The sequence below is a fragment of the Rhinoraja longicauda genome, chromosome 7, assembly GCF_053455715.1.
Source record: "Rhinoraja longicauda isolate Sanriku21f chromosome 7, sRhiLon1.1, whole genome shotgun sequence".
Classification (NCBI taxonomy): Eukaryota; Metazoa; Chordata; class Chondrichthyes; order Rajiformes; family Arhynchobatidae; genus Rhinoraja; species Rhinoraja longicauda.
In genome coordinates this window covers 30226567-30245150 of record NC_135959.1, presented here as the reverse complement: position 1 = coordinate 30245150, position 18584 = coordinate 30226567, and positions in this window count along the sequence as shown.

Genomic DNA, 18584 nt, shown 5'->3' with positions numbered 1-18584 from the left:
TCCCATATTTACCTTCTATCTTTTACACCATTTACTTCCCTTGAATGCTCAAGTCTTTGCCCTATCCCCTATCTAGCCTCTTGAACCTGTTCCTGGCCTGAGAAAAGGATATGTTTATCACTGATTCACTTTGCATTACAGTATCTGGGAATGTAACTGAGACGTAAAGGAAAGACCAGCTGTATGATGTAAATCAACACTTATTACATTAACTGGTAACTTATTATTCTCTGTCATTATAAGTATGTTATCTGACCCACTTCTGGCCTTGCATAGCAACCAGACATTGTCCCTGGTCATTTTTCCCTGATCAAATCAAAATACTTGGAAAGGGGAGCTGGTTGGGGAGAAGAATATTTAACGGGTCTACATCAGAGAAAAAATTAATAGCCCATCATATCACTTGGATGAATGCAACTTTGATATATGAATCCCCATTCGGACTTGAAATGTAAGATGCCAGCACAATTCACAATGTCTGTTGGACATCTTGGCCATCTTGGAGCAGTGATTGCAGATCTGCCTAATGTCAACCATTTTGAGGTAACCTTGTAACATTGAAGGTGAGAGGCGGTGGCCTAGCTAGTGTGGTGGAAGCCAACGATACAGTGATCATTAGGAATGCCAGAATTCTTCAATATATCCCTGAAGGCTTTGGTAGAAGAAATTGGAAGCATGAGGAAAATTCTACCTCTATCAGACACAGTATTAAAGAGGGCACCAGGTACTTTTGTACGTAAAGTAGGTATCCTCTGCCCAGGGGATCTTTGTTTGTTTGTTTGTTCATTCGTTCTTGTTAAGGAGCAGTGCACACGGCAGCCAGCCAACAGTCACTTGTCTCTTTCTTTTTTTCACTTTTAATTTAATTTATTTTCAAGTTTTCGTGTACCTTGTTGTGTGCTGTGACTATTGGCAGACCAATTTCAGTCCGGGGATGAATAAAGTTCCATCGTATCATATCGTATAATGATTTCTGCGTAGCTTACAGTGAATATCATTCTATCACATTGAAGTTTAATACAAGCATTCTCATTTTGAAGGTCCACTAAAAACTCCTTTTTAGTCACTCCAGAGATTATGTATCTGATAAGATTCGTCAACCCAGCTTTTTAAGGCAGTCTGTGTGAACGAAGAGTTTCAGATGGGAGTTACTTTTTCTTGCTCTCTTTTGAACAAAATGTGACTCAAATGCTTTGTTAAGTTCTTTAAATAGCATAAAACAATTTGTCCTGAGGAATGTCTGGCGGTCTAACCTCGTCAGCATCCTCTCACTGTTCTGTCAACCAACTGGCCAAACATTAAACAACAAAATATTAAATCATAGTGATTTCCTGTGTGGTTATTTTTTTTATCAAAATGCCAATTTCCGAAAGGATTTGAATCTGAGCTTGTACTTCCTCAGCTATCCAGGGGGTTTGAAAATGGCAGCCAATATGATGCATATCACAAGCTGGCTCTATGAGCTGAGCACATAAAAATCATTCTTTTCCCCATATTTTAAAGAACCAGCTGGGCGTCATAATTCTGGTTGGAAATACAGTAATACTGTACTATTTTATAGACTCCTGGTTTTATTTTATGAGGGTAATTTATGAAGAATATATAAAAGGATCATTGCCAAGGGGAAGGAAGTACTTTTGCTATATTTTCAAGTCTGATAATGGTGTTGTACCCAGTATTTATAATATTAAGTGTCATTAAGTGGCAGTTAAACAGAAGTCAGGAGTCATTAATTACTTTTCTTTTAGAAGCTAAATCCGCAGATACTGTTTTACAACCTTATAATGTGCTTTGAAGATGTTATTGTGTTTGTTTTTTATTTGCCATCAAACTAGTTATGAGCGACTGTTCAGTGCAGGATCAGTTTTAGACATCAGTCGCTCTTGTGTTCAAATGGCCTGTTAATGCTGTCCGTTTGAGCATCTAATAAAGGCCAGTTAGATGATGATCTAAGAAGCATTTTATCTATCCAATTCATACCAGAGCTAAGATTCTAGCAGGGCGACGCAAGGAGGTGATGCAACATCAGATGGCCTTTCGGTTCACTTTCTCGCATTTGGTTCGGCTGTTCAAGTTCTTTGCCAATATTAAAACTTCTTGAAGCAAAATACTGCAGATGCTGGAAATCTGAAATAAAAAGAGAAAAGGATAGAAATGCTCAGCAGGCTAAGCAGCATCAGCTACGCAGCAAATTGATGTACCGTTGCAGGGCAATACATTTTTTTCGCTGCTATTTACATCTCCTGAGCGATGTTATTTATTCTTACCTTTAATACAATCTTTCACCCTACACCATCACCCGTTTGCCATTTAATCTTTCCTGGTATCCATCCTATCATAGATCAATTTATCTTCTGCTCTCCACTTTCCCTGCACCTCAAAAACTTGCTTGATCTCTGATTTTTTTCCATTTCTGATGAAGCTCATCAGAAAGATTACTTATCCTCTGTTCCCTGTAGAAGCTGCCCAACCTGATGAATACTTTCTTGATTTTTTTTCATTCCAACTTCCCATCTGCATTATAATGGCATTGAAAACAAAACTCAGCTAATAAGTCAAGAGTTTATTTGGAACAGGTAATTGTGATAACTGCACCTCATTCCTTTACCGAGGGGCTATTGCATGCAATGTCAGTACCTGTAATCTGGGTTGGTTAGTAAAGCTGAGGGAGTGGGGGGCTGGGAAACGGAAGTCATTGAAGAGACAAAAGACGTGTGAGGTGTCTTGGACATAGGTCGGGAGGGATTGAACTAGGGGGGATAGGATGGAGTCGAGGTATTTTAGTAAGAATTAGGAAGTGGGGGCCTGGAAAATTAGTAAAGAAGAGGGAGTGGGGACCTGGAAAATAATCTGAAGAAGGGTCTCGAGCCAAAACATCATCAATTCTATCTCTCCAGAGATGCTGCCTGCCCCACTGAATTAATCCAGCATTTTATCTCTATCTTTGTGTGTAATGTAAATTGTGTATGCGTGGGCTTAACAGTGCTGGTGAACCTTCCCTGGTTACCAGTCCAAAAACTTTCTCCTGTTTCACTCGACTAGGTTTACAAAGGTCAGCAACAGGACTGTGTCATAAGCCCCATTAAGTGTTGAGCCTCACCTCTGTCCAATCTATTCAGATGCTGAACAGTCAATAGTCAATAGTCAATTTATTTGTCACATACACATAAATGTGCAGTGAAATGAAAAATTACCCACAGTCCAACAATAAGACCAATAAAAATAAGCAATAAAAATAAGCAATAACACACAATCATAAACCAACACCAAACAAAAAAAAACATCCATCACAGTGAGTCTCCTCCAGTCCCCTCCTCACTGTGATGGAAGGCCAGAATGTCTTTTCTCTTCCCCTGCCGTCTTCTCCTGCGGTCAGGCTGTTGAACTTGCCATGTCGGGGTGATCGGGGCGATCGGGGCTCCCGACATTGAAGCCCCCGCCGGGCAGAGAAAATCCCATGGCCTATTCCAGGCCATGCCGGACGGTGAAAGGTCCGCAGTGGGCCGACCCAAGCCCTGCGATTCGGGACGGGCGAAGACGCTGCCGCTGCTGGAGCTCCTGATGTCGGCCCCTACCCAGGGCAGGGCTTGCGAGCTTCCGACATCCACGCGGCCCGCGGCCCGCGGCCCACAGCCCGCGGCCGAAGAAGCCTCCGGAGACGAGTCACAGCCAGCTCCGCAGATGGTGAGACCGGTCCGCGGGCTCTGCGAACCAGAGCCCAGGTAGTCCCAGCTGGAGGCCGCCAGCTCCAAGTGTTTGGCCGATGGTAGGCCGCAGCGGGAACAGAGACACGACCCAGAAACAAGGGTCGCGTCTCCGTTCGGAAGAGACAATTTTAGTTTTACAGTTCCCCCCCCATCATCCCCCCCCCCCCCCCCCACATAATACACAACCACAATAAGCACTACATCACATCTAAACACTAAAATTAAGACAAAAAACAACAAAAAACACAAAAGACAAACGGACTGCAGGGAAGCCGCAGCTGCTGGCACCAGGCAGATGGACTGATTTCTCACGAAATGACTCGGCACTGCTATGTTCTGCTTATACTTACTGAATTCCACTCATGTTGACTCACTTATTTTTAATCAGTAAGTTTGCACTTTTCCACTATTTCCCTAAACTAAATTCATTGAAACTGGAAGTTAAAACTTGGATGGTTTTAAAGTATAAATGACTGAAAATATTATACATATATCATGTTATAATACTGAATTTTATGCGTTCTTGATAAAGATCAATGCCTTGAGTCATGTCTGTTCCTTGTTAAATCATACTGTTGGATGTATGAATAGCAGACATTTAAAAATGCAATCAAATAGGGGTAGTTCAGTGTGTGTGTGTGTGTGCGTATGTGTGTGTGCGTGTGCTTGTGTGTGTGTGTGTGTGCATGTGCATTTGCATGTGTGTGTGTACGTGTTCATTTGTGTGTGTGTGTGCGTGTGCGTGTGCGTGTGCGTGTGTGTGTGTTTTGGGGATGAGGGAAGAGTGGATGGAGCAGGAGGGAGGGAGCAGAGGTGAATTCATTTTAACTCACTCTTGTCACTCTTGTGGCCCTCTTAACCACTCTCAAATTTATTTGTTCAATTATTGGCAGTCATGCCTTCAGCTATCCCGCTCTTTCCACCCCTCCATCTTCTGTAAGGCAATCATGAAACCTACTTCCTCCTCATGCTGTGGCTTGGTATTGAAATTTTTCTGATCCTGCTTCCAGCTTGGGGCAGTTCACTATATTAAAGGTGCTGTATAAGTAAAAGTTATTCTCATTGGTGTAAATGTGTATACTATCAGGAACTATGTTTTTGTTTTATTCATAGCATGGATGTGGACTAGTGTTGCATGTCTTGAATTTGAGCATTTTCTGTTTTATGTCCGATATCCAGCATCTGCAGTTTTCTATTTGAAATCCAGGGGGAGGGTTGCTGGGCCTGCAAGGAGAAAGAATGGAAGTAACAGGAAAACTGGAAAAAAATTATCTCCGTTTTGGCAACAAGTAAGGCCATGAGCTGTGTAGGAAGGAACTGCAGATGCTGGTTTAAACCAAAGATAGACACAAAAAGTTGGAATAACTCAGCGGGACAGGCAACATCTCTGGAGAGTAGGAATGGGTTATGTTTCGGGTCGAGACCCTTCAGGCTGAAAGTCACAAGAAAGGGAAACAAAAGATTTAAACAATGATGTGGAGAGATAAAGACCAATGCCTCAGAAGGCGGTGGAGGCCAATTCTCTGAGTGCTTTCAAGAGAGAGCTAGATAGAGCTCTTAAGGATAGCGGAGTCAGGGGGTATGGGGAGAAGGCTGGAACGGGGTACTGATTGGGAATGATCATCCATGATCACATTGAATGGTGGTGCTGGCTCGAAGGGCCGAATGGCCTCCTCCTGCACATATTGTCTATTGTCTATTGTCTATTGAATGAAAGATATGCAAAAAAGTAATGATGATAAAGGAAACAGGCGTTTTGTTAGCTGTTTGTTGGGTGAAAATGAGAAGCTGGTGCGACTTGAGTGGGGGAGGGATAGAGAGAGAGGGAATGCCGGGGCTACCTGAAGTGAGAGAAATCAATATTCATATCATTGGGCTGTAAGCTACCCAAGCAAAATATGAGATGCTGTTCCTCCATTTTGTGTTTAGCCTCACTCTGGCAATGGAGGAGACCTCGGACCAAAAGGAGGAGGAGGAGACCTAGACCTAGGAGGTCTAGACCTAGAGACCTAGACCTAGGAGGTCTAGACCTAGAGACCTAGACCTAGACCTAGGTCAGCGTGGGAATGGGAAGGAAAATTAAAGAGTTTAGTAACAGGGGGCTGTTCACTTCTCTTGGAGGAAATGAGCATGAGGAAGAATTAAAGGTGGTTAGAAATAGCAAAATAAAGTTGTAGGCGCCTTTTATTCTGTGCACTGAACTTGAAATAATCAGAGTTTTTTTTAAATATCCAGGGTCATTGTGGATTGGATGTAATGGTCTAATGGTATGAGGACATGGTGAAGAAAAGCTAAACCTGTGTAAGATAAGATTGAGGAAGCCAAGAAAGGGACAGGCTGAGGAAATGACAAAGGTAGGGGTCTGCAGATTTGTTTTTGATTGATTGAAAGATACAACATGGAAACAAGTTTTGTCGGCCTTGCTGACCATCGATCACCCCTTCACCCTAGTTCTGTTATCCCACTTTCGCATCCACTCCTTACACACTATGGGCAATTTATCGAGGCCAAATAACCTACAAACCTGCATGGCTCTGTGCTTTAGTGGTGAAAAGCAAACAAGTAGTGGAGATAAGGGAGTGAAAGGGTGAATTGGCAGCTGCAGTTGTATTGTGGTGATGCCTCAATTAATTGGAAAGATATACATATTCAGTTACACATGTTATATGTACAACATAGAAGCTGAATGCTTCTGTAATTCAGTTTCTCTGAATTCAACAGATACAGATTTTGGAAGTAATGTACAAAAGATTGGTTTTGTTTGTGCCTTTGGCAAAAGTGGCCAAGGACTAGTTTTTCACCCCAGTGTTAAAATTGCTTAATGGATATGGTCTAATTTGCAAATGCCCCTTGCGTTTCTACCAACCACTGGAACATTCAATGGTGAGACAATAATTAAATAGTGTAAGATGATATAATGTTGGTAGGCTTCCACTGTGGTGGATTGACGACAAGGGATTCTGCTTTGTTGCCAAAACATCACCAGAGATCTGACAAAAACAATAGAGGAGAGATATACTGTAAATGTGTTAATCCCATTTTTCCACAGGTTCCGTTGTTTTTTTTAACAGAGTTGAAGCATGTCATCGCAGCAACAAGGAAATGATCTCTGATAATGTTTCAAACACTTTAGCCAGTTTCGCATGCAGAGGGAAAGTTACCCTTTATTAATAGACGACCAAGGATGTTCAGAAGAGCTAACATTTATTGCCCATCCAAATTACCCTTTAATTTTAAGACTGTTACAGTAACAAGACTCATAATGCTTTTCAGCTTCCACTGAGCCCGTCAAATATCCTTGCAAATCTATGTGCTTCCTCTGGTTGCATTATTTTTTCCCAAAAATAAAATGTATTAAAAAAAATTTAAATATACAAAACAAAAACAGTGCTAAAAATTCTTCAGACATTTTAAGTGTCTCCCCACCTCACCTTTACCAAAGGAGGAATGGAGCAAGGATCAAAAGATCATAAAATCATAAGTGATATGAGCAGAATTAAGCTATTCGGCCCATCAAGTCTACTCCGCCATTCAGTCATGGCTGATCTATCTCTCCCTCCTAGTTGCCATTCTCCTGCCTTCTCCCCATAACCTCTGACACCTGTACCCCATAACCCCTGACACCCAGGATGAAATGCCAGGCAGAGTGTGTAGTACCACAGATGTTCCAGGCTTATTTACTTCACCTCCGTGTATCAGAAGGTCTGCTACTTGTGAACACGAAGAATTACTGCAGACTGCTCTTGGCACCAACATAACAGAAAAATAAATGGGGCACCAAATGGGGGACAAAATGTAACTAGGAAGGTTCTTCAGCATGATATCTGATTAGTCATCTCCATTTAAGGCCAAACAAATTGTTGTATGTATTCAGAAAATTCAACCTTAATTATTGCTTTAGTTATCAAACAATCGCATCTAAAGGTGTAAGTGTGATTGAGGTTGTGCCAGGGGAATCCGTACCCTGCGAATAAACCCAGTGGAGCAAAAATAGTGTGATTGGAGTTCTTAAACTGCTTCTGTTTGCTTTTGTCCTATTTACAAATGGTAATAATGAACATTTCACCATGTTTTGTGCTGAAACTGTGGAGAAAAGGCCAATTTAAACAAGAAGCACAGCAGCATGCTTCAACCATTCATTGCTTCCTTATTGCCTCAGAGAATTTTGTGGAATGTTCATTATAACCATGTGAATTTATGCAGAGCATTCAGAAGTGAATAGTTGAAAGAAGAAAATACCTCCTACAGCCTGCTGATTCCCTATTTTGAACAGGCCAAGGTGTGATATATATTTTGTTTCTTTGATATCTGCTGACGGAACAAAGCAGTCCAGATCTTAAGGGAGTAAAGGTCACGATTCATCCAAGATAGTTGCTGCTTGGAACCACTTCGATGACGTTCATGATTTGATGTCAGAGGTAGTACTTGGATTTCAGAGACACAAATGAATACCTTCCTTTGATTGGCACAGACTAGTTGCCAGCTACAGGAGAAGGAATAGAAGGAATAGGAATAACATAATTATTTATGCCATAGGAAAGATGTTGTCAAGCTGGAAAGGGTACAGAGAAGAATTACAAGAATGTTGCCAGGACTAGAGAATGTGAGCTATCAGGAAAGGTTGAGTAGGTGGGACTCTATTCCTTGGAGCACAGGACGATGAGGGGTGAGCTTATAGAGTGTACAAGATCATGAGAGGAATAGATCGGGTAGATGCAGAGTCTCTTGCCCAAAGTAAGTGAATCGAGGACCAGAGGACAGAGGTTTAAGGTGAAGGGGAAACAATTTAAAAGGAATCTGAGGCGTAACCTTTTCACACAAAGGGTGGTGGATGTATGGAACAAGCTGCTAGAGGAGCTAGTTGAGGCAGCAACTATCCCAACTTATAAGAAACAGTTAGACAGGTACATGGATAGGACGTTTGGAGGGATATGGACCAAATGTGGGCAGGTGGGACTAGTGTAACTGGGACATGTTGGCCGGTGTAGGCAAGTTGAGCCGAAGGGCTTGTTTCCACACTGTCACTGTATCACTCTATGATCATGAATTGGGAATCAAATCACAGATTAGCATTTAGAGTTTATATTATGGTAAACAATTATGAATATTGAGTGTTTTGCTTTATTTATTCATTTTTCATGAATCTGCGTTACCTGTATGGTCATCATTTATTGCCCATCCTAAATTGCTCTTGAATCAGTGGTCATGAGCCACATTCTTAGAATCTGCAACCTACACCAATCAGCCAAAACATTATGACCACCTGCCTAATATGCTGTTGGTCCTCCTTGTGCCGCCAAACAGCGCCGACCCGCCGAGGCATGGACTACAAGACCCCTGAAGGTGTCTTAGCAGCAGATCCTTCAAGTCCTGTAAGTTGCGAGATGGAGCCGCCATGGATTGGATTGAGATCTGGAGAATTTGGAGGCCAGGGCATCACCCTTGAACACTTCATCATGTTCCTCAAACCATTCCCGAACAATGTGTGGCAGGGCGCATTATCCTGCTGAAAGAGGCCACTGCCATCAGGGACTACCATTGCCATGAAGGGGTGTACCTGGTCTGCAACAATGTTTAAGTAGGTGAAACGTGTCAAATTGACGTCCACATAAAAGGCTGGACCTAGGGTTTCCCAGCAGAACATTGCCCAGAGCATCACACTCCCTCCACCAGCATCATCTTCCCACAGTCGGTTTGGACCAGACGGGATAGCTTTCATTGCCCTCACGCATCGATGACCCTTGGGCACCCAACACCCTGTTGCCAGTTTGTCCCTCCTCAGACCTCTGTTGCTAGGTGCTCACCACTGCTGACTAGGAGCACCCCACAAGCCTTGCCGTTTCAGAGATGCTCCGACCCAGTCCCCTGGCTCTTGGTTCTTGGTTCTTGGTCCTCCAAAATATTCCAAATGGAATTTAAACTGGAGGTGGTGGAGTATGGACTTAAGCAAAGATCATGAGCCATAACAGTTTGGTACTTGTCAAAGTCGCTCAGGTCTTTACTCCTGCCCATTTCTCCTACAATCAACACATCAACTTCAAGAACTGGCTGTTCACTTGCTGCCTAATATATCCCACCCCTTGACAGGTGCCATTGTAACGAGATAACCAATGTTATTCACTTCACCTGTCAGTGGTCATAATGTTTTGGCTGGTCGGTGTATATGAAGAAGATAATTCAACAATGCTGTTATGAAGGATCACTGATACATTCCCATTGAAGAGAAAAAACAAATGTTAGTATTCCCACACAAATGTGGTCTTGTCCTCCTTGGTGTTGGAGGTTGCAGGTTTGAGTGGTATTTTCATAGAAGCTTTGTTGAGTAATCATGGTGCATTTTGTGAGCGTTTTATTACATTCCTGACCTGTGTCTTGTAGATAGGCTGGAGTTGAATTACTCACCAGCCTGTTCTTATCATCACAGTATTTATCTGCCAGTTTCAGTTACTTTTCTCATCAATAATGTATTGAAAATATTGATGGTGAGGACTTAGCAATGGTATTGCTATTGACTGCCAAGAGTAGATGGATAGATCCTCTTTTGATGGAGACATCTATTGCCCTGAACTCTTCTGGTCTGGATATTAGAGATAGATATGGTCAGAGATGCCCTTATTCTTTAGGGAACGGAGGTTCCCTTATTCCATCATAGATGAGGCCCTCACTGGGGTCTCCTCGATATTCCGCAGCTCCGCTCTTGTTCCCCCTCCCCCCGTCGCAACAAGGACAGAGTCCCCCTTGTCCTCACCTTCCACCCCATCAGCCGTCGCATACAGCACATAATCCTCCGACATTTTCGCCACCTCCAACGGGATCCCACCACTAGCCACATCTTCCCACCTTCACTCTTTCTTCACTCTTTCTGTTTTCTGCAGAGACCGTTCCTGCCGCAAATCCTTGCTCAACTCGTCCCTTACCACACAAACCACCCCCTCCCCAGGTACTTTTCCCTGCAACCGCAGGAGATTCAACATATGTCCCTATACCTCCCCCCTCGACTCCATCCAGTTTTTTCAGGTGAGGCAGAGTTTCACTTGCACCTCCTCCAACCTCATCTACTGTACCCGCTTTTCCAGGTGTGGACTCCTATATATTTGGCGAGATCAAGCGCAGGCTCGCCGATTATTTTGCTGAATCCCTACCTGACCTCCCAGTTGCTAAGCACTTTAACTCCCCTTCCCATTCCCACACTGACCTTTCTTTCCTGGGCCTCCTCCATTCTTAGAGTGAAGCCCAGCAGAAATTGGAGAAACAGCACCTCATATTTTGCTTGGGCAGTTTACACCACTTCTCGTACTTCAAGTAACTCTTGCTTTCCCTCTCTCTCCATTCCTCCCACTTCCCAGTTATCTGACCAGTCTGACTGTCTCTGACTACATTTTATCTCTGTTTGCTTTGTTGTTATCTTCACCCAGCTAACAATGATCTATTCGACATTTTCCTTGATCTCCATCCCTTTCGTCCTGTTTTCATACCTTACATTTCTTTATCTATGTATCTCCCTCTCCCTTAGCATCAGTCTGAAGAGGGTCTCGACCCAAAATGTCACCCATTCCTTCTCTCCAGAGATGCTGCCTGTCCCACTGAGTTACTCCAGCATTTTGTGTCTATCTTCAGTCTATGTCTCTTGAGGTCTTACTGCATGCAGGTATGGATTGCTTCATTTGCTGAGGAGTAAGAAATTGACAAAAAAAATGCAACTAATAAACATCCAAACATCTGACATTATGGGAGATGGGAGGTCATTGATAAAGAAACCAAAGATGATTGAGGCTAGGGAATAGTCCTTAGAAATTCCAGCAGAGGTGTTTTAGTGTTGGGATGAACATCCAACAACCACAACCGGTGATTTTTTTGTAATGGTACGGTGTACCAGCACCTCAAAAAATGTAATGTAATTTTTAACTTTCCAGTCAAGATATATGTATGTTTATTAGTTGTGTATAATGGCACCTTTTTGTGTGTTGTCATTTTTATGCAAGTTATGATACACATGATTTTTGTACTTTTCATTTGAGGGTCATTGATCTCAGCTTTACCAGAGCTCCTTGATCTTTGATTGTGTCAGAACATTACAAACCACATTTAATTTAATTTAATTCTGATGAAGATATTCAATCTGGAATGTTGGCTCTTTTTTCCCCTCACAGATCCTTGTCTGGTCTGCTGGATATTTGTAGTGTTTTCTGTTTTTTCAGCAACGACAGTTTTTTAATTGATTTTCAAATTAAATTTATCAACCAAATATGCTATAATGAAACTCTGAACTACTAAAACTCTGTTGATGATCTTTAGTGTCATAGAGTCATACAGCACAGAAACAGGCCCGTTGGCTCAATTTGCCTATGCTCGTCCCACCTGCTCATGTCCCTCCAAACCTTTCCTATCCATGTACCTGTCCAAATGTCCAATAGTATTGTCCAATTCTCGAATCCATTGTATCAAATCCTCTGTATGAATATAAAATCAGCTGTCATCATCCACCAAAGATAGACACAAATCGGACAAAGTCAGCATGGATTTACCAAAGGCAAATCATGTCTGACGAATCTTATAGAATTTTTCGAGGATGTAACTAGTAGAGTGGATAAGGGAGAACCAGTCGATGTGTTATATCTGGACTTTCAGAAGGCCTTCGACAAGGTCCCACATAGGAGATTGGTGTACAAACTTAAAGCACACGGTATTGAGGGTTCAGTGTTGAGGTGGATAGAAAATTGGTTGGCGGACAGGAAGCAAAGAGTAGGAATAAACGGGTCCTTTTCGGAATGGCACACAGTGACTAGTGGGGTACAGTGTATATTAATGATTTGGACGAGGGAATTGAATGCAACATCTCTAAGTTTGCGGATGACACGAAGCTGGGTGGCAGTGTTAGCTGCGAGGAGGATGCTAGGAGGCTGCAGAGTGACTTGGATAGATTAGGCGAGTGAGCAAATGCATGGCAGATGCAATATAATGTGGATAAATGTGAGGTTATCCACTTTGGCGGGAAGAACAGGAAAGCAGAGTATTACCTGAATGGTGACCGATTGGGAGAAGGGGAGATGCAATGTGACCTGGGTGTCATGGTGCATCAGTCATTGAAAGCAAGCATGCAGGTGCAGCAGGCAGTGAAGAAAGCGAATGGTATGTTGGCATTCACAGCAAGAGGATTTGAGTTTAGGAGCAGGGAGGTTCTGCTGCAGTTGTACAGGGCCTTGGTGAGACCGCACCTGGAGTATTGTGTGCAGTTTTGGTCTCCTAACCTGAGGAAAGACGTTCTTGCCTTAGAGGGAGTACAGAGAAGGTTCACCAGATTGATCCCTGGGATGGCGGGACTTTCATATGAGGAAAGACTGGATAGACTGGGCTTGTACTCGCTGGAATTTAGAAGACTGAGGGGGGATCTTATAGAAACATATAAAATTCTTAAGGGGTTGGAGAGGCTAGATGCGGGAAGATTGTTCCCGATGTTGGGGGAGTCCAGAACCAGGGGTCACAGCTTAAGGATAAGGGGGAAGTCTTTTAGGACTGAGATGAGAAAACATTTCTTCACACAGAGAGTGGTGAGTCTGTGGAATTCTCTGCCACAGAAGGTAGTTGAGGCCAGTTCATTGGCTATAATTAAGAGGGAGTTAGATCTGGCCCTTTTTGCTAAAGGGATCAGGGGGTATGGAGAGAAGGCAGGTACAGGCTACTGAGCTGGATGATCAGCCATGATCATATTGAATGGCGGTGCAGGCTCGAAGGGCCGAATGGCCTACTCCTGCACCTATTTTCTATGTTTCTATGTTTCTATGTTTCTATGACACAAAAAGCTTGAGTTTGGCAGTATCTCAGCAGAAATGAAATAGGTGACATTTGAGGTGAGTCTGAGAGTCAGCGGAAAGGGAAACGAGAGATATAGAAGGTACATTAAACAAATGATTGGGAGATATACAAAAAGCAACGACGATCCTACACATTTTGTCATCATCCACTGGGTTATTTAAAAATAACAAGCAATTATAAACCGTTGTGCTTTGAAAATGCAATAGTCATTTTTTTGTCAGCAAATATTTGGTGATGAGACTGAGTTCAGGAAAGAGATTAGGGACTTTATATCATGGTGTCTGAACAACAACCTTGACTTTAACTTCAACAAGACGTCAATGGCTAGGTTGTTGCCCTGACAGCATGAAAGAGTTGCTTCTCTTGCTGTGGAAGACTAGGTTGGTGACTCAAGGAAGCAGGGAACTGAACACAACCCCATCCTCATCAATAGAACTGCTTAGAAATGGAATGCAGCTTCAATTTCCTAGGCATTCATATCACCAGCAACCTAACCTGGTCCCTTCACAGTGATGCAGTGGTCAAGAAACCACATTAACATGTTTACTTTCTTAGGCATTTAAGAAGATTTGGCATGTCCACAGGAATTCTTTCAATCTTTCATAGATACGCTACAGTATGTATTCTGAAGGGATGCATGTAAACCTGATGTGATAAATGCTCTATTCTTGACTTGAGAGAGTGGTGAACACAACCCAGCTCATCGCTGGGTCATCATGTCCTTCCATGCAGTCCATCATCATGGTACTCAGCACTAGGAAGGCTGGTAGTATTGTGAAGGATGCCTGCTATCCTGGCTTTTCCATTTTCTCTCTCCTACTGTCTGGGAGGAGATACAGGAGCTTGTAAGCCTGGACATCCAGACTTATGAGCAGCTACATTCCCACTTCTATCAGTCTCCTGAATCAATCACTTCTTTTACACCCCCTTCCCACAGGGGCTGCCACGCATTCTTATTCTTAATCTTACCCCATTCGTTTTTTTCCCCCGATATTGTACTTTTGTATATTTTATGCACTGCTTGCTAATTTATTGCTTTCAAGATTATATCTTCACTTTTTGTCACACATGCAGTTTTGACCTTTTGTCACACATCAGTTTTGAGGGACATGTAAAAGGGCGGAAGAGGAGCAGCACAGATATGCCAGGAAGTTTTAGGGCTGGAAGAGCTTGCAGAGACAGAGAAGAGCAAAACATAGACTTGCAATCAATAGCAATTTTATAATTATGACTAGACCAAGTGGGCCGGTTGGTGCCAAACCTCTCCTGCATTGGTGCAGCACCCTCTCCTCCCCCCCACCTCCCCTCTCACCCCCTTTCCCCCTCCCCCAACCCCCTCCCCCCTCCTCCTGCTCCCCCTCCTCACTTCCCTCCCTCCACCCCCTCCCCCTCCCAGCCTCCTCCCTCCTCCCCTCCCTCTCCTCTCCCCTGCCCTCCCCCCCTCCCCTCCCCCCCTCTCCATCCCCTTAATCCCCCTTATCCACCCTCCCTCCACCCCCTCTTCCCCCCCCCCCCCCCCCCTCCCTCGGAGATAGATTTAAAAACTTTAAAATGTGAATAACTAAAAATATAACACCAATTTCAATGAAACCTTCCATTAGCACCCAAGGGACGACAGTGAGTAAGGTGGGCCTTAAATGGTCAGTTGAATAGTTGGGTGCTGAGCCCTTGTATAACTCCAGATATGTGGTCCCCATGGGTGCAAGTGGCAGCTTAAGTCACAGAAAACTAAAGGGTGCAAGACTGAGGATGAAAGAAAGGCTCAGTTCCTGGAGTAAAACTCCAACCATGAGAATGTAGAGCAACATGCAGCATTTTGGCTTTGAATGCAGGCTAAGTTTGATTGCCTCCTTTAACTAACATTGCTTTTGAGTACTTAGCATTGGTGAAAGTTGGTCCTGCTGAGTGTAAACAATGACTGCAATATTTAAATAAAATGTAACCAAGTCTGTCACAGTGTCTGAACTGACATTGGACCATACATGGAAGCAGTCTGTGGTTTCCTGGAGGTGAGAAATTGTGGCTGTATAAATCTGGACTGAAAGATTTACACAACAAACATCACTCCAAAATTACATGCTTACTGGGTTCACTAAACTTGTTGCAATTTAGCACATGGCTTCACTTCATGTCACATTGAGTCCAACTCCTGGCATGCCGAACCTCAGGATTATTTTGTGTAAGATTTATGCCTATCTTTTTTTGTTGTTGCTGCTCTTGCCGAGTGCCACAAACCAAGGCAGCTTTCCTCTTCAGGACTACCTTTTTTGGGGGGGGTTTCATTCATTTTAGACAAGTGTTTTTTTTCCCTCTAAGATTTCATTGTCTGACCTCTTTAGAAAACGGCACGAGTGTAATCCATGCCGAGCCCTTGTCAGAGCAAGGATCCGCCAGCTTCAGACAAGAAGGAAATCGATCTGCCGAGTCTGTCACACAAGTATGGAACTCTGAATTGCTGTATAGTGTTACAGTGTGCAGGTGCACTGCTCCTACTGCATGCTGATGGGAGCCAGCTTCAGGAAGGCCTATTCTTTCTTAGAACCAAAGAAAGAAATTTGTCAGTGCTTTGAGGGATGGCCGGCATGCCTCAGATTCCTCTCTATTCAAAATAACGAAAATAAATAGAGGAAAAATCACTTTTCTGCCAAGGATGTCAGCACCAAACTTAATGCAGGTGCAATTTTTTCTGAAACAAAGAAAGCTTTGTTGCTGAAATAGTTGGAATGATGAATTGAGCCCTACGTTTTTATTGGTGGAAGGTAGATTATTATGTTAATATGCTGGTGCTACTGCCAACAGTGAAACATTTTATATATTTTACATGCCTGCGTTTTGGCAAGGTTGACTGTCAGCCCCTCCCTCGACTGGCTTCTAGAATTCTGGAAATAGTACAGAGATGGGAGATTTGTTGGATGTATAAGTTGTAACAATTGCATCTGAAGTTCCAAGGCAGCACAAATACTACCCCGCTGCCTTCAGAACCGAGATTAATGCAAGTACAAATCTCCTCAAAAATCCTGAAAATTAGATCAACTAAATGGTGGAAATGGTTCATTGATGTTATTATGGGAAAGAAATCCCCTGCCCTTAACTGGTTTTGTTTATTTGACCTCAAACTCACAACCACATGTGTAGCTCCAATAGCAGTGTACGCTATTGAACTTGAAAGTACGTAGCAGTGCCCATCTTTAATTCTGCAAGTAATTAATTCTGCAAGTATGGCTGGCATGGTGGCACAGTGGTAGAGTTGCTGCCTTACAGCGGCAGACACGGGATCGATCCTGGCTGGAGGTGCGGTCTGTAGGGAATTTATACATTCTCCCCATGACCTGCATAGGTTTTGTTCAGGATCTCGGTTTCCTCTCACACTCTGAAGACGTCCGGTTTGTAGGTTAATTGGCTTGGTATAATTGTAAATTGTTCCTACTGTGTGTAGGATAGTGTTGATATGCGGGAATGGTTGGCTGGCACAGACCTGGGGGGCCACCACACCAGATTGATGTGCTTATTTTCCTTCTAGATGTAAGTTAGAATTCTGAATTGCGCCAAGGCCAACTTTGATGGAACCTGCTAAATTTGATAGGAATAAATAGATTATTTGTGGGCGAAATAAAGAAGGGTAAGTGGGATGCTTTTAAAAGTGTGATGATAAAAGTTCAGGGACTGCATGTTCTTGTTAGAGGGAAGGGCAAGACAGGTGGGAGCAAGGAAGCTTGGATGACAACAGAAATTTTGGCTCTAGTCAGGAAAAAGAAGGAGGCATGGGACAGGTATAGGCAGCTAGGATCAAGTGTATCCCTGAGGGAGTTTTGGGAACTGCAGAGTACATTTAAGAAGGAAATCAGGAGAGAAAAAAGAGCTTGGTAAACGCAAAATGCTGGAGTAACTCAGCAGGTCAGGCAGCATCTCGGGAGAGAAGGAATGGGTGACATTGCGGGTCGAAACCCTTCTTCAGACTGAAGAAGGGTCTCGACCCGAAACGTCACCCATTCCTTCTCTCCCAAGATGCTGCCTGACCCGTCGAGTTATTCCAGCATTTTGTGTCTACCTTTGATTTAAACCAGCATCTGCAGTTTTTTTTCTAGAGAAAAAAGAACTAGTTTAGTTTAATTTTTTTAGTTTTCGAGATACAGTGTGGAAACAGACTCATAGGCCCACAGAGTCTGCGCCAACCAAATATCACCCATGCGTCCACGATTTCAAGAGCCACCTCCTTGAGTTCCCTGGGATGCAGACCATCAGGCCCTGGGGATTTATCAGCCTTCAGTCCCATCAGTCTAACCAATACAATTTCTCGCCTAATGCAAATTTCTTTCAGTTCCTCGGTCTCCCTAGATTTTCTGACCTCTAGTACGTCTGGGAAATTGTTTGTGTCTTCCTTAGTGAAGACAGATCCGAAGTACCTGTTCAACTCTTCTGCCATTTCCTTGTTACCCATAATAATTTCACCCGTTTCTGCCTTCAAATGACCCACATTTGTCTTTACTAATCTTTTTCTCTTAACATACCTAAAGAAGCTTTTACTGTCCTTACAGGCGACAGACTATTGACCGACATCTTCTACAAACCTAGTAACTCCCATAGCTATCTAAATTACACTTCTTCCCACCCTGCTTCCTGTAAAAACTCCATCCCCTACTCCCAATTCCCCCGTCTATGCCACATCTGCGCCCAGGATGAGGTTTTCCGTACTAGATCATCAGAGATGTCCTCATTCTTTAGGAAATGGGGGTTCTGCTCTTGCATTAGAGATGAGGCTCTCACTAGGGTCTCCTCAATATCCTGCAGCTCTGCTCTTGCTCCCCCTTCCCCCATTCACAACAAGGACAGAGTCCCCCTTGTCCTCACCTTCCACCCCATCAGCCGTCGCATACAGCATATAATCCTCCAACACTTTCGCCACCTCCAACAGGATTCCACTACTGGCCCCATCATCCCATCTCCACCCCTTTCTGCTTTCCACAGAGACGGCTCCCTCTGCAACTCCCTGGTCAACTCGCCCCTAAACCAACCCTCCTCAGGTACTTTCCCCTGCAATCGCAGGGGATGCAACAACTGTCCCTT